Source organism: Notolabrus celidotus, chromosome 13 (genome assembly GCF_009762535.1).
Source record: "Notolabrus celidotus isolate fNotCel1 chromosome 13, fNotCel1.pri, whole genome shotgun sequence".
NCBI classification, from domain to species: domain Eukaryota; kingdom Metazoa; phylum Chordata; class Actinopteri; order Labriformes; family Labridae; genus Notolabrus; species Notolabrus celidotus.
This window is the reverse complement of record NC_048284.1, coordinates 9,885,769-9,901,265: the sequence shown is the minus strand read 5'-3', so window position 1 is coordinate 9,901,265 and position 15,497 is coordinate 9,885,769.

Sequence of the window (15,497 nt, the reverse complement as noted above, 5' to 3'; positions counted from 1 at the left end):
CTTTACATGGTACAACAGTGTCAATATGACAGTTTTGCTGCTCCTCACTGAGTTGTCTAGGATCATTATTATCAAACATTTCTGATATTACCAATTTAGGTTGGACTGCTTCCAACAAATACCCGCAATAACCAACAAGAGGAGCAAACTGGTGTAAGATGAGATTTATTTTGGTCTAAGTGTCACCAAGTAGTCCTTATTTAATTCTAAAATTATTTGTATCATTGAGTTCTCTGATGAAGTTAAAAAAACTTCTATTTCACATATATCACTGCCTCTTTAAGGCTGCTCAGAGTGATATGATTTTGAGTTGAAGTGAAGGTGTCACATGAGTTTGATGTGCTGTTGTCCTATGTTGCTGTAGAGTCATTAAAGGCATCACGACGCACAGCAGAAGTTGTCCCTTGCTCTTTCTTCCCTACAGTCCTCAGATATAATTAATTAAGTTTCTAGTTAACACTGTTGAAGTTTAACAGTTCCAAAGAGATTAAACAAGTTACGGCGTTACACTGGGAAGCGTCACCAACCGGATGTTGCATATTTAAAAATAATAATAATTGAAAACAGGACAAAATAAAGTCATATTAAAATGTATATTCTAGTTTCAGCCTCATTCAGTCTTCAGTTTCAGTCACAGCTAACATGCAGGGATTCATGTTTCAGACAGTCATTCAGCGTCAGCCCTGATCAACTCTGCTACACTGCAGTATGAAGAGAAAGGGATAAGGTAACAAAGGCCTGTTTGGATTGGCGGCAGTCACTTTTTAATTTCGGTTTGCCGTGTAAACCACTCGCTTACTTGCAAAGTATATTTGAGATTTTTCAAACTGCCAGAGGTCACTGAAGGGGCTATTTTGGAGGAGCTTAATTATTGTTTTGTCATTGTTCTTATCGTACTGCTTTGAATTCATCCTGCGTTAAAAGGTGTCATTAACCTAAAAGTACAAAGAGTTCCAAAAGTGCAGCAGCGGAATGAAGTTGTGTTAGAGAATGTAGAGAGAGAAACAGAGCAGCTCTTTGCTTTGACAAAGGAAGTGAAATAAGAAGTGTGAGAAGGGGGCATGAAGCTCTGTAGCTCTGGTGAAAAACACCAAACTGAGCCAGCACAAACTATGCAGCCAGATGTGCTTTCTGGAAAGCTCCGTCAGGTCCGACTTTCCCAGGTGGAATTCATTTCACTGCATCATATATGTGTATTGTTCTCACCCTGTGGGCTTAGTGAGGGTCTGGAAGCTCTAACTTACATAATTCATCATTAATGACCGGGATGTAACACCTCTCTCGCTCTCTCAACATGAACACTTCAGGGCTGGTTGGCTGTGAAGGGGATTAAGTAGCTGTGATGTACTGGAAGGGAGAAAATGGTTTGTTGCCTAATGTGCCTCACAGGATCCGAGCTTTCTGCTGACTCTGTGAGGTGATGTCATCCCTGCACACGGCTCAGATGCTTCATATCCTCTTACATAAACCACAGCATAGGCCAATTGTGTATGTCTCCCAAAATGCCATACATGACAGTTCTACAAAAATAATATATGACTGTTGAGATGCAGCCAAAGATGTAAAAGACAAACTCATGGTTGGTCCTTTACGTATGTTAGTTATGATGTATATGGGAAATAAGTTATGTACTTAATGGAAGTTAACTGTAAAATAAGAGCAGAAAACAAGTGTATGTGTCTGTGTTAATACATTGGACACAAACACTGGACTCCTCTTTTGAAAAGTTGGGTTCAACCAATGCATTCCAATGCAAGGGTAGCATGGGCCCCTGTTGAAACTGGTTGGCCACCCCTGTTGCTTCCCTTATTCAATGGCATTTTAACAAGGAAATGTAAAACACTTGTTACAAAATGTGTCATAGCATTAGCAGCGTTAGACCCACAGACTGTACAAAATATGGATGTAGTATCAGTGACGTCACCCATCTGTTTCTGAAGCGTTGTTTTGAGGGCCGATCGTCAGCTGGAGCCATATTGCTGCTGTCGAGCGATTGTGATGTAAAGAGGCTGGCTTTGAGCCTCCTAGCCAACAGCTACAGTGTTCCCGCCTGTCAATCAAGTAAGCTTTGCCTCTCATTGGAAGACTCGTAATCTCAATATCTTTGAAATTGCTGCGTTAATCACCCCCTGTACAGTGTGTGCCGATCAAGAAATAAGCTATCCAGGCTACACTTGTCTTTTGTACCAGGCTGTAAACATGTTTATTTCTGCTGTAAAGATCGACTTTTTTGAATTGGTGTGTATGTGGTTTCCGGTACTTCTGGAGCCAGCCTCAAGCGGATCCTCGATGAACTGCAGTTTTTAGCACTTCCGCATTGGACTCATATTTTTAGACTGGAGGTTGCCGCTTGGCAGTGACTGATACTTTGCTAAGTCTTGCCCTCAGCTAAACCCTGTTGCTGCAACAGGATTAATATTTGTGCATTTGAGACAGTGGGCCTCTCCTGCATAAGTCAGCTGAGCCACCAGCATCAATAAGATCTGGTCACGCCCCCTGGTCAGAAAAGACCATTTTTGGACAAGAAGGCGGAGCTTGAGATTACCAAGGGGCTGGTTAAGTTTTTTAGAGCTGCACATTAAATTTGGTAATAGTGGTAGCAGCAAAACTTCATAGATCTGTCCTTCTCATAAACATGGTCCAGAATTATTTAAGATACAACATTCTGCTGAGTCACATGTTCAACAGAAAGCAAACATTTGAGTCACTTTGAGGTTATTTCCTTCCTTGTTCATAGATAATTCAATTTATGTAGCATGCTGCAAAGCTACATGACTCAGTAATGCATTCAGAAGGAAGTGTTTTTAAAAAAGTCTTTCACCGTTTACATTCATTAAAATGGAAAGCACGTGTAACTGAGCCCTTCACCTCTGCCGTGTCCATACAGATCAATGTCAAATAAATTACATTTCCAGCTTTTCTCTTGGTCTCCATGTAGGGAACGAAAGTGTGATCAGAATAACTGAATCTCTTATATTTGCCTTTTAGAAGCCACGTTTTCTCTCACCCCTCCTGTCATCTTGACTCCCAGCTCAGACTGTGTAATTTCACTCATTATAACATTAAATCTGCCAAGAGTGTGAGGTGGCACACAGAGACATTACCTAACATGGACAAACACACACACACACACACACACACACACACACTTACACATGTCCATGTACAGTTAGACGTTAGCTAACCATCGAGTTGACAGGCCCCCAAAGAGCTCATTACGTAGACAGCTGTAAAAACACACTTGGCCTTTCACTGTGGCTCAGGTAACAATTATTCTGTATATGTGTGTGTGTTAGAGAGAGCGAGAGGATAGGCTCACACCTGCTGCAAAGTGTGCAGTGAGTCAGCAGGTACCTCTGAAAACAAACAACGTTTTGGTGCCATGATTGAAAAAGAAAGAAACAGAATGTGATGCAGTGTGCCCAAAAAAAAGATTGATGGAGGCACCAACCAGCATAGTTCACCCTGCAGGAGTTGAGCTGCACACATGTATGACTATCCCCTGACGCTGAAGAGAAAATAAAGTGTCTGCATGACCTTCTGAACTCAAATCATCCAGCTTGAGACGCTTTTTTTTTTTTTGTTGGCAAATGCTGGAGTCAGGCGAGTGGGAGGACTGAGGGTTCAGTCAGTGCACAAGAGCGTCTGCAGAGTCACGACAGACAATGAAAGGCTCTAAATCCTGACCTTGGTCCTTCTGGCTGAAGTATTTTTACAACTTTCCCCTCTTTAAATGATAACAGATGTATAAAGTCGACATGATCTCACAGGAGGATGCATCAATTTGTTTGTTACAAAATAAATACTTGAACATTTTTTAAATACACATGCTTTTTCACTTTCTTTGCAAGACATCAAGTTGGCTTTAGAGCTTGATGGGAGCTAATCTGTGTTCATTTGCTCTATATCCTTTTAAAATGAGCACTTAAGAAAACCTTTTGAGGGGCAAATCAATCTTTCTTTCTTGGTAAGTATATTAGAACTGCCAAACTTAAAGGTGGCATATTATGCAAAATCAACTTTTTAATGGTTCTCTACCTGAAATATGTGTCCCTGGCATGTCTACAAACCCCCTGAAAATGAAAAAAATCCATTCTGCCCCTGCTCTGATTTCTACAACTTTCTGTAAATGTGTGCTGAAACGAGCCGTTTTCTGTGTTTATCATACGTCACAACGACATCCGGTTTGTAACGGAAGTCAGAGCTAGGAGCTTGTTCATCCCATAGACTGTATAAAACACAACTCAACTCCCCCCCCCCCCCCCCCCCCCCCCCACACAACAAGAAACACAAAATCTGTGACCAATGGTTCAGAAAGGTCCTGCTGCAGGCGCCTCTCTGTCAGGATCAGATTCTGGATCAAATTCATGGGGTTTAAGTAACGCGGGTCTGTGAGCAGCCATTTATATTCAGCCAACATGTAAACATTAGATCAACGTGCTGGACAGCAAAGGCCACATCCACTTCCTGAGGGGACGTGGTCAGATAGCTCATTCTCATTTAAAGGCACAGACACAGAAAACAGCCTGTTCTGAGCAGGGCTGAAAAAGAGGGGTTTACAGGCATGCCAACATCTGATTTCAAAGTGTTTTTTTGAGCAATAAACTTTAAAGACATGTTTTGGGGACCTCTTAGACCAATATATTTTGATGAAAAAGAGCATAATATGTCACCTTTATGTTTAGACTCTACTTAAAGCTCCAGTAATCCACTTTTGGTCGGCCTTGATTTTGGAGTCTCCTTTGGACGTAGAGGTACTTTTTATTTATTTGTCCTTTACTAAAGTGAGACGTGTTTTTCTATGAAAACATTCATCCTACTTTCTTTTATCAGCCAATCATATCACTTCCTGTAAATCTCTGCTGTGGACAATGTAATAAAGGCTTGATAGTGTTAATGATGAGGACTGAACTCAGGTTTAGGTAACAAGGCCTTGATTTGGATTCTTCTCTGATGACTCAGACTGAAACTCTGACTCAATTTGGGCAAGAGGATATTGCCTTATGTTTGAGAGCTTGTTAAATGAAAACCTTAAAATACTCATGAAAATACAGAGTTTCTATTCTAACGTCACACACCTGTTTACCTTGAGCAACAGCCCGGTCTGTGATCCTCTCTCTAAGACTGTTTTCCTCCACCAGAGGAAAAATAATTTCCCTCTAAAAAAGCTTTCTCTTTGCTCTGAAGTCAAGACATTTCAATAAGTAACCCAACATTTAATACAGACACTAAATTAAAGTATTATATGTTTGTTTGCTTTGTATGGCAGCAGGGGAGAAATTGAGTTTGTGTATCATTATTACCATGTGTTTGGAGTTTGGAGTGACGCTGCAGCCAAAAGAAAAAGGTTAGTCTTCATTCCTGACTGGAGAACGTTGGCTCATTAATTACCTTCATTATATTTTTGGCACATTTATCCAACAAAGTGTATTAACTGGTTTTATTTTCAAAATGTCATTTAATTCCAATAAAATACCTTTTCCCGGACATAGAATCCTGGCGAGAAATTGTAACACATGTGCAGGAAACTTGTAAATCCCATTAAAATTCTTTATGAACAACTAAAAAATAACTACATTTCAATATACTCCCACAGCGGCATTTTTCTCTAATGTTAAGTTCAGTGCTGAGTATAAGAGGCTCCTAGAAAGTCATGCTTCATTGTTCAAGGTTGTATCATACAGTGATCAGCCATAACATTGCAACCTCTGACAGGTAAAGTGAGTATCTTTGACATCTCTATACAATCGCACCATCAATGGGTGGTACATGTCCATGAGATTGACATATTGATTGCCGGCAAAATGGGCCAGCATAAGGGTGTGAGGAAACTTTGCTGAGGGCCAAATGTTGATGACAAGATGACTGGGTCAGCGCGTCTCAAAACCTGCAGCTCTTGTGGGGTGTTCCCGGTCTGCAGAGGCAAGTACTTGGCATGCTCCAAAGCAACTAATGTCACATTGGTTTGCTAGATGTGGCTAGCAATAGCAGAGCTAGCATCAGTAGCCTTCTGTCCTTCTTGCAGGTTAACTTCCACATCTTCTTTGCTGGTTATGCATTGCTCCAGTCAGATGGTTTACGCCAGTTTAACCAGACACAGCCTACATACATTTTCTAGATCAGACTACAGACAAACCATGCAATGCTACGAGATGCCATCAGTCATCTGCGCTTGTTTAATCCAGGTAGTAGAGCAATAAAGCATTATCGCATTAGCCATTAACTTGAACTAAAGGCCCTGCAAGTGGTGGTTGGCTGTGTTACAATTTAGACACATCATACTGTATGACTGGCATTTCAGGCCTACAGTAATACAAATGTTATTAATTCACCAAAACCTTGTACTTCATTTTAGATCGAAATACTGCTAAATAGCACCGAGCCACAACATGCTATCTGTCTTCTGTGCTGGTTTAATCTGGGTAGTAGAGCAGTACAGCATTGTGGCATTAGCATATCCTGAAACTATAGCCCCCGCAGGTGCTGGGTGGCAGGTTAGACATAATATATGACCATGTTTTCAGGGCTGAAATAAAAAAAGTGTAAAGATTTTGTCCAAATTCTGGTGCTGACTAGCAAGTGTGTTGAAGATTACAAGATTACAGTTATATATTAGCCATGTACTGGCATAAAAAGGACAAAATGTTGAAGGACAAGCATGTTTTTTTGAGGTGGGGGTGGGATATCAAAGCCAATGTGATATTTATGCAAATACATTAATGGATTAAATGCATAGACTGTATAAAATATGGACGCCACCCATCTGTTTCTTAAGCTCTGTTTTGAGGCCATATTGCTGCCGTCAAGCGATTGGGACGTACAGAGGCAGGGCTTTGCGCCTCCTAGCCAACAGCTACAGTGTTCCCGCCTGTCAATCAAGTCAGCTGTGCCTCTCATTCGAAGACTTGTAATCTTAATATCTTTGAAATTGCTGCGTTAGAAAAAAATTCACCCCCCTACAGTGTGTGCCGATCGAGAAATGAGCTATCCAGACTACACTCATCTTTTGTACCAGGCTGTAAACATGTTTACTTCTGCTGTAAAGATCGTCTTCCTTGAATTGGTGTGTATGTGGTTTCCGGTACCTCCGGATCCAGCCTCAAGCGGATCCTTGATGAACTGCAGTTTTTAACACTTCCATTGGACTCATATTTTTAGACAGGAAGTTGCCACTTAATTAAATGTCAAATATGTCTTTGTTAGTAAGGTTAAGAAAATCCTGGTATTTCGTTGAAGGGTAAGATTCAAGATGTTTGCCTGATCCCCTCTTCTGTTCCTCAGGTTTTTCGTTTGTAAGCTCAATTCAACATCCGTCTTTGTTCATTGTCTTTGCCAGACCACCAATGTAAATATAGAAGCTAAAGCTCTGGTTCTTGTACATCAACAGTGCTCTTTAGCAGCAGCATGATGGTGGTCTTGTTGTGGGCTAGTGGCTTTTCTCTCATTGCTTGCCTTGCTTGGTAGAACAGGCATAATCGTGTTGGGCCCACATGGCAGACAGCTGTGGTAACCCAGAGGATGAGCCGTGACAGTCTCTCAACATTGAAAACCAGCTATTTGTTCACTGACGAAAGAACATATTTCTCTTCTCCTTTGCCATCCTCTATAAACCTTCATCATCCCACTCATAAAATACTTCTGACAGTTTGAAAACTCTGGCACTCATCAATGAACAGTCAAAAGCAATTTTGCAAAGATTTACCACACATCAGAGGTTTCACTATTATAGAAACGATACAACTGTATATCACCATGTTAGTCCATGTTGAGCAATGAGACTGTTAATGCTGGTCCATATTTTGTTGACTGATTTAATTGAACAGCAGATTATAAATTAATCACAGCAAGAGCTTGAAAATCAGTGTGATCTTTTAGGTAATGCAACTAATGTTTGTGTCTTTGAATTTCTACACTAAGAGTTGGTGAAATGATTATGCAAAATGTGAAGGTGTCGCTCGTTGTCTGAAATCCCAGAAAGAAATATTACAACTTCTACAGAATCACTGAGCTCTGTTTACCAATTTAGTATCTGTCAGTGCATTGTTTTAGTTTTAGGACCAGCAAATCTACTGTTATTGTTCTGTTTTTCAGCTTATCTCATTTTCAGTCACTCTTGCTTGCTTGGATGATGCTATAGAACCCACAGCTGCCCGAGGAATGGATGTTCACAAAGTTTTTTTTTATAAAAACAGATCTAAAAGAATGTAGAGTTTTCTTCCAACATTCCTCAGAGGGAGTAGATGTGAGGCTAAATCGATGCTAATGTTGCTCTCTGGATACTGGATGGATTAATAGGCAATTCATTGCAAAAACAGAGCTGACAGGTAAAGACAAAAATGCCTGTGGACCCTACAGAGGCATATGGCTCTTTTTAAAGTTCAAAAGTATGACCATAAATTAGATCAACAATGGCCCTAATCATAACCCTAACCCTATTAATAACCCCAACCCTAACCCTAACCCTCATAACACTAACCCTAATCATAACCCTAACCCTAACCCTAACCCTAATCATAACCCTAACCTAAACCCTAATCAAAACCCAAACCTAACCATAACCCTAACCCTAATCATAACCCTAACCTAAACCCTAATCATAACCCAAACCTAACCATAACCCTAACCCTAATCATAACCCTAACCCTAATCATAACCCAAACCTAACCATAACCCTAACCCTAATCATAACCCTGACCCTTTTCATAACCCTAACCCTAATCATAACCCTAACCCTAATCAAAACCCAAACCTAACCATAACCCTAACCCTAATCATAACCCTAACCCTTATCATAACCCTAATCATAACCCTAACCCTAATCTTTACCCTAATCCTAATCATAACCCTAACCCTTCCCCTAACCCTAATCACAATCCTAACCCTAACCAAAATCATTTTAGCCATTTGGCAGCGTTCTGCGACAGGTAGATAGCTGGCTACTTAGCCTTGGATGGCCTCTTGTTCAACATAACTCAAAGATATTTGCCATGACATAAGTAACCAAAACCTACATAACATGTCCAGTGTGCGTACCTAGCTGAATCAGAACATATTAAAGCAACTTGTTTGAAATGATTGATGAAAATTGTCAGTTTTGTGTCATAGCCTTTAATTTGTGTGTTATGTATTCTTACCAGCACACAACTTTACAGGTAAGATTACTATCTGCTGTGCTGTATGTTCCAAACATTATGTTCTGTGCTTCTTTAAAAGGTACATCCAACACATGACCCTGTACAGACGCACAGTCAGACCCTTGGTTAACCTTCTTCAATGTTTTTTGGGAGGAGCTGCAGTAAAAAAAAATCCTCTCCTCATTTCCCTCCCTGTGTTTAGAATAACAGAGCGCAGCTGCTCCACTGCAAACTGCACCTTTCAGACCCTTCACTCTGCTCTTTCACTCTCTCTCTCTCTACTCTGTTTCATTTCAAGCAAAGCAGTGCCATAGTGAACAGCAGCTCTGCCAGAGGAAGGATGTTGGTCATTACAAATTTAAATGACCCCTCCTCTCTGTTATGCAACATCTGTGTTTCTCCAACTTCCTTTTCTACACACACAGAACATAAATATTGACAGAGATACACACATGCAACGTAACTGCTTTCTAAAAAGCTTCTTCTATGTGCTTGTTGTCTTTATCTTGTTCTTCTGTTCTTACTCTTGTTGTTGTCCTAGACCTTATAGAATATGGACCAAGCGGCAACCTCCGGTCTCAAACTAAGAAGCCCATGCGGAAGTGTTATAAACTGCAGTTCATCGAGAATCCACTTGAGGCTGGCTGCAGAAACACCGGAAACCACATACACACCAATTCAAGCTCATTTCTCTATCGGCATACACTGTACAGGGGGTGAATTTTTTTCTAAGGCGACGGTTCAGAAGATATTAAGATTCTGAGTTTTTGCCCAAATAAGGACATGACTGACTTGTCTCCCGGACGGGAACACATAGCTGTTGGCTAGGAGGCTCAAACTCCACCCATTTACGTCACACTATGCCTGATTGAGTTCCGCATTTCCAATATGGCTGCCGCCGTCGATTGGCTTTAAAACAGTGCTCAGGAACAGATGGGTGACATCACAGATACTTTCTCCTTTTATGCAGTCTATGATGTGGACATGGTGTCAGTGATGTCACCCATTGGTTTCCTTGGTTGCTGTGGTGGAGCCCAAAGATGGCCAAAGGCCGCCATATTGGAAATGCAACAAACTAACTGGAGTCAAGCATTGAAGGCTATTGCAGCGCCACCTCGCAAACAACTATGTGCCAGTCGCATTAGCCACGCCCCTAGTTATGACTAACTATGCATAACTCTTAACTCTAATATATTCATAATGGATGAATAAGATAAAAATGTACTAAGTACAGTTGTCACACATTAAAGAAAGAGATTAAGAGATTGATAACATGTTACTGTAAAAATGGTTGTCTTAACATGGGCTCTAATGTGGTTTCCATTGACTTAGAACCAGCCTCAAGTGGACACTTTGGGAACTGCAGTTTGTTCCAGGTTGCAGCTTCGTTGTTCTTCTTCACTTGCTGTATCCTGGCAGTTGGCAGGTCTTGGGTCCTTTACCGTCACCTTCTGGTTTGAAGAGTAGATCAGTTAAATGTTAAAGCCGGAACACATATTTTCCGATTCCCATTTAGCCCTTAAACTCCTTAGAAACAATTCCAACAACAAACCTCAAGTAACCATGAAACCCTTTTTGTGTAATTAGTACTTTTATTGAATTTTGTTGTTTTCCATACAGCTTTCCTTCTTCAGAATGTACATAGAAACACTTCCAATGGAAACAGCAGTATTAAAATGTGACAAACAAGAGTCATGTTATGTAAACAGCACATAATTATGTCCATGGGGAGCAGATTATGGTGAAGCTGTGAATGCGACAAGGCCTCAAATGTCCTTACTGCAGCTGTAGGACTGTGGGTTTGTAGAAGTCGGGGGGCTATCAGGCAATCAGAGGTAATTATGGGATGTTTGTTATGTCATTACCTAAAATACACAAACATTTATGCACACGGCCACCTACACAATACAATCTGATGCACTCCCTCATGAAAACAGGAAGAAAAGACAGAAGACTGTCCTCTGAATGTCAGTAAATCCCTCTTGTTTTGATGTGATTTTTAGGGTATTTGGACCTAAGTCTTCGAGTCTTAAGAGCTCAAAGTATTTGTCTGAAGATAACCCTTTTATTCCTCAGAATGATGATTAAAATCTATTGTACCAGGAGGCTAATGCTAACCCTACTTTGTCTGAGTTGTTTTCTGCTCATGCTTCCTCTCTACTGCATCACAAACAACATTCTCCTCCTTTATATTCAAACAACCACTTCCAGCAGTCCAAACATTCCTCTTACAGACTCACAGGAACCTCTCCGCTGTCAGGCCAGGCCTCAGCAGACCTGGCTTCCATTAGCATTTGGAAACAGTTCAGATACTTGTATCTGTGATTGATCGAGAAGGCCTGTTGTTTACCCTGGAGTGTGTTGAGGAGCCACGATGAAGTGCTGACACTTCCTCATACTCCTACTGATCGTTCGAGGGGATTTAAAGGAGATTGGTTGAGTGTGGAGCCCTTGCTTGACCCTAAAAGGCTTTATCATGCTGTCAAGAAGATAGACTGACTGTGTTATCGAATGTCCTACATATCATGTCAGAGAAATACTAACTAGCATATACAAAGAAAAAACATGTATCCACGGATATGAAACAGCAAGAGGAAAACACTGAGTCTGTGTACTAACCTCTAAATCACGGGTTCCCAAACTTTTCAGCCCGTGATCCCCAAAATATAGGTACCAAAGAGTCGCGACCCCCACTGTCCCTCAAAGTGATTTCATGTGGCTTCATTTAGCTGGTCTGCAGAAAATTAGCCTACCTACAGTATATGAGCATGTGGCTGTTTCCTGTGCTTTTATGGATTAACCTACTGCTACTGATGCTTTTGATAATTAACTGTTCACTAACATTAAACTTAGGAGTCATATGGAAACAAAGAAAGGCAGAAAACTCATTACATTTTCTCTTTTCAAGGTTTTATTTCAAGTTTAGCTAATATTTTTGTCTATATTTTTTACTTTAATGGGTAAAATGTACTGTTTTTGAATAACTGTTTTTTAAAAAGCAATCTGGCAGGCATCTCACGACCCCCTATTTGTTTCTCGTGACACCCCAGGGGGTCCCGACCCACACTTTGGAAACCCCTGCTCTAAATTGAATTCCATAATTTAAAACATCCATAAATAATTAAATAAATTCTAAATCAATCCTAACACTGATAACTAAATAAATACTAAAGTAGCTAAGCAACATAATAGTTAGCAAAGAAGGTAGGAATGTGCTCACTAAGTTGACTAAATAAATAAACGTTGGCACATATGCTAGTCAGCATCAGAATTACTACATTACTTGATTGATTGATTGATTGATTGATTGATTGATTGATTGATTGATTGATTGATTGATTGATTGATTGATTTATTGATTGGTTTATTGATTTATTGAATGAATGAATGAATGAATGAATGAATGATGTATGTTTACATTTGCATATAACCACTCAACCAGAGCAATGTGTAACCAGCACAGAAATATGGACTTGCTCTGCTAACTGATGTGGCACTGTTAACATGCAGATGCAGTGTTGTGGTGTGATCCCGTGTTTAGCTGTTATAAATAAGATGTACCCAATTTTTGAATTCTTTCCCGAGTGTTTTTTGACATTCAGACATGTCAGTTCGTTGGAACCATGTTGTAAAATTCCTGTTTGAAAGACCAGGAAATGACTCGCTTTGGAACATATTTAGTTGTTAAATAATACTCTTTGATTATTTGAAAGAATATTGGAAGCTATCTTCATCTTCATTTGTGTAAACTTTTCCTCATGTTTTCAAGTAAGCCATTGATCCTAGCATTGTCTTTAGTTGAAGTAAAGATTTGAGATTGTGGGTCTTTTGTTTATTATTTTGGCCTCAGAGACCCTGATGCATTTCAGTTGTATGATTATAGTTGTTTACTTCTGTTCGTCACGTTGTATTAATCATTATACATGAAGAATTCCTGCTGCTTTTCCTTGTTTTATCAATCATGTTGGAAAACATGTTATTTTACTCTCAGTGTTCCCCGTGACAATCTAGAAGGAGTCTGAAAACATTCCTTCTTAATACGACTATGAATGAAGTATATAGGGAATGAAAGCACTCCTATGTATTCCAGCAGGCTTACTTTAAATAACCACAAAATCACAAACATTTTATGCATTGTCACGCATGCTGAAGACAAACACATGCAAACACAAACCACTGCCAGATCGAACAGCAGGAGTGCACATGGTGAGGAGAAAAGAAAAGCAAAGATCTCACAGGATGTCACTGCAAAACATCACCTGGTTTGTGTTAGCTGCAAGTTCACAAGAAGTCTGTCATGAACTGGAGGGAAATTTTCTCTTGAACTATTAAAGAAGAACACCACTGACCCAGACAAACAACTGGTGTCGAATAAAGTTGAAATACTTGCTTTGATAATAAAAATGTATCCTTAACTCAACTATAGTATGCCAAAATCTCAGGAGATCGTGCTAAACTGTCACACGCAGCTGGTCATCAACATGATGAGTCAAACTGGAGTTACCCTGAGCACATTCACATGAACGAGGTGGAGAAGGCAACATGTGCCCAATCTCAGACATGGAGAGTCTGCCGTCAGCACATCGACATGTTTTTCAAACACTGTACTGATATTAGAAAAATATGAAGAAGTTAAACACATAATCCAGATTACCTTCAACACAGCTGTGTTTGAAACATGACGGAAGAACTGAGAGATAAGATAACAGCACAGTTTGAATGCACAAATGACGTCTCATTTCCCTTCATTAATACTTGATAGATTTTACTATAATAACTCTGTTTATTCCCTGACAGTGATCTCTCTCTCTCTGATTTAATCTTGTGTCGTGTGTGACAGTTTTAGACGTAGAATTTCAGCTGCAGCTCTGACAGTATCAAACTGAGCGCTGTGGTTATAGGACTAATAAAAATGAGAACATGATTTAAAGAGAAGCAGGTGCAGTTTTAATGCAGTACAACAATTTCATCTGAATAATCTGACTTCAGACTCTGGTTAAGAGTGACGTCAGGAAATATAATCAATAACTGTCATCAGTATTTTATATACAAAATCATACAGGTAGACAAAGTGTCCTGACAATCTCTCCCCTCGCGATCAGCTCACAGAGCTCTGTGATCCAGTGGGCTGATTGGTAAGTGGGCGGAGTTTTCTCCAAACTGATCTCTGATCCTGAACATAACCTGCTGCAGGGCAGGTTAGGAGTTCAGCATGAGTAACCATGGTGATCCACCCAGGTAAAACGGGAACCATATTCGTAGTACGGAAAATCCAGAGTTAACCCGGAAGTTACCTCCATAAATACTTTGCTGCCTCTCGCCACTCTTCCTTCCAATTTCCCCCAGTGGTCATTCAAGGTAATGCAGTTTAAAATCCCCATGTGGTCTGACAGTCATTATAGCAGAGATGACTGTAAAACCATGAACTGTAAAACTGTAAACTAGGGTAAACCATGACTCCTCATATCATAAAGTTCTGACTCACAGTGGCTTTTTTATTGTTGGACTCTTCCAGTGCCAGGAAAACAATTTAAAAATCAGTGACATCATCACATTTTAAGCTCTGTGTGCAGGGAGGGAGTGTGACCTGGCTCAGCAGGAAAAACACTCCTGTGCATACTAAGTGGACTGAAAACTGTGGGAGGAAACACAGAAGCTAAAACTTTCTTGGAGTAAGTACTAGTTGAGTTACTCTTATTGGACTGATAAAGCGTATTCTTTGGATCCCTTATCCAGGACTTAATCCTTTGTCCATGGTTGATGGTCTGATAAAGGTTGACCCACACTGAAAGATTTTTTAAATATTAACAGATGTTGAAAATTTGAGGGAAATTTCAGAATCATGATAGATTTAACCGTTTTGTTCCCAAAGTGTGTGGAGTGCAAGGATACGGCCAAAACAGCTAACCACACACACGGTGATTCCATTCACAGACAACCAGAGTCCTGACAATTAAATCTAGTAAAATCTCTCACGGTCAAATGCAACTCTAGAGTAAACAATCATGGCTGACAATTGGCAGAAAGAGTGGGTGACAATCCAGAAAGTGCATGCTTAGCTGTCCTTCAGGTTCCTGCAACGCAAAAAGATCTGATTGTAAATATCAAACATGTTTGGTACGAAATAAATTGTGCAGACATGATGTTCCTCTGAGCATATGGTGGATACCGTTAAAAAATGCTCACTTTTGAGAGCATGTTATGAAGAGGGGAATCAGACCCAAAATCAGCTTCATTATCTTGCAGTGTGTACCCTGCATAGGCTGACTTTATCCCCAGATTGAAGAACATACAGTAGCTGATTTCCTTAGTATTTTCTTGAAAACTGTCCCTTGGGTGCAATTTTCTATACAAATTGTTATT